The sequence below is a fragment of the Acomys russatus genome, chromosome 31 (assembly GCF_903995435.1).
Source record: "Acomys russatus chromosome 31, mAcoRus1.1, whole genome shotgun sequence".
Lineage (NCBI taxonomy): Eukaryota > Metazoa > Chordata > Mammalia > Rodentia > Muridae > Acomys > Acomys russatus.
Genome location: NC_067167.1, coordinates 3500761 through 3502629, shown reverse-complemented (window position 1 = coordinate 3502629; position 1869 = coordinate 3500761). Strand labels below are relative to the sequence as shown.

Here is a 1869-nt window from a genome sequence, read left to right as displayed (position 1 = left end):
TCCTGCAACTCTTTCCCCAGAGCATTTCCAGGAATCCATCCTTGGGAGAGCATCATCTGCTCAGCAGGGTTATTAGGCATAAGGAGGTACACGCCTAGACTTTGAACAGCATCTCTTTCCCATAAATTAACTTCTGGCCTCTGTAGCACACGAGGCTGGAAGGAACGTGGTTCACCTTCCTCAGTTTTCCAATTAAGAATTTCTGAAATCTCTTGAGGCCCATGGGACACTTCTCCCCAGAGCTCTTCTTGGGAGCCCCGAAGAAGCCAATGGGAACACCAAGAAACTTAAATCGTGGCACCTGTGCCCAGAAAACCTCAAATCCCTTACCGACTATCCATAGAGATATTGTGGGTCCCTCTTAAGTAATTCCATGCACTAAATATCTGAGGACACAAATCATTCTATGTCTTTTTTGAAAAAAGATTTATTTATTTATTATGTATACAGTGTTCTGCCTACCGCTGAGCCATCTCTCCAGCCCCCCACCCCCCGCTGAGCCATCTCTCCAGCCCCATGTTGTGGTTATTATCAATGTCTGTTGTTAATTTAGAAGTAGAGCCTTGCTGGGTGGTAGTGGCTCACACCTTTAATCCCAGCACTCGGGAGGCAGAGGCAGAGGCAGAGGCAGGTGGATCTCTTAGTTTGAGGCCAGCCTGGTCTACAAAGCGAGTCCAGCCACGCAAGGCTACACAGAGAAACCCTGTCTCAAAAAACAAACAAAAAGTACGGCCTACGTAATGTTTATTATTAGGCTTATAATTATTATGGTGATATTATCTATCTGCTTTCACAATAAAAAAGGACACAGGTGTCAAAAAGTACACAAACACCTGATAGATTTTAGAATAGCCTCATTTGACCCGGGGCAGGGCAGATATTGCCTCCTAGGCTACCTACCTACCTACCAGCCTCTATCTCACGCCATTTGCCTTTAATAATTTTTTTTTCTTAAGAGCAAAGACGTTTTAATGAATATATTTTACAAGTCCACCAGACAATCACGCGATGCTGCCTGCATTGGATGCAATCCTGGGCCACAAGTCTGCACACTCCTTTACAACTGGACCTGTGATAGCAGAACCTTTCTTTCTTTCTTTCTTTTTTTTTTTTTTTTTGGTTTTTCGCGACAGTGTTTCTCTGTGTAGCCTTGGCCATCCTGGACTCACTTTGTAGACCAGGCTGGCCTCGAACTCACAGGGATCCACCTGCCTCTGCCTCCCGAGTGCTGGGTTTAAAGGCATGCGCCACCACGCCCGGCTGATAGCAGAACCTTTCATCTCGCCTTTATTGATTACTATGACCCCTGCGTTATCTTCAAAATAAAGAAACTCCCATCTTTTCTTCGATATGACTTTCGTTGTCGAATTACCACTGCTGGATGGACCTTTTTCCTTAACTCTGGTTTGCCCTTCTTAACTGTGGCCATCACCATATCGCCCACGCCAGCTGCAGGAAGCCTGCTCAGCCGTCCTTTGATTCCCTTCACAGAGACGATATACAAAATTTTGGCTCCTCTGTTGTCAGCACCGTTGATCACAGCTCCTACCGGAAGACCCAGGGAAATCCGGAACTTGGCCCCGGAGGACCCGCCGCATCCTCGCTTTGACATCTTGAGTGCCTCTAATAATTTTTATCAGGGCTACCTCCCATCCATAGTCCCAACATACTTGCTAATGTTCTTCACCTGGCCACTTCTTTCCACGTGAAACTTCAGAGTTCCTCCTTGTGGCTCGTGTGGCTCTTTCCTATTCCGTGGTGATCCTCTATCGTCTTCCTCCTCGGGTCCCTTCTCCTAGCCAAGATCCTCTGTCCTGGAAGCCCTCAGATGTTTACTCCTTCTGCCTCACACAGGTGTAGGTGTTTTAT

General features: G+C 46.7%; 1 pseudogene; it reads right to left on the bottom strand.

Moving 5' to 3' along the window:
- Positions 1-1001: 1001 nt before the first annotated feature.
- LOC127183545 (60S ribosomal protein L23-like) lies at positions 1002-1612 on the bottom strand (annotated as a pseudogene).
- Positions 1613-1869: the final 257 nt, after the last annotated feature.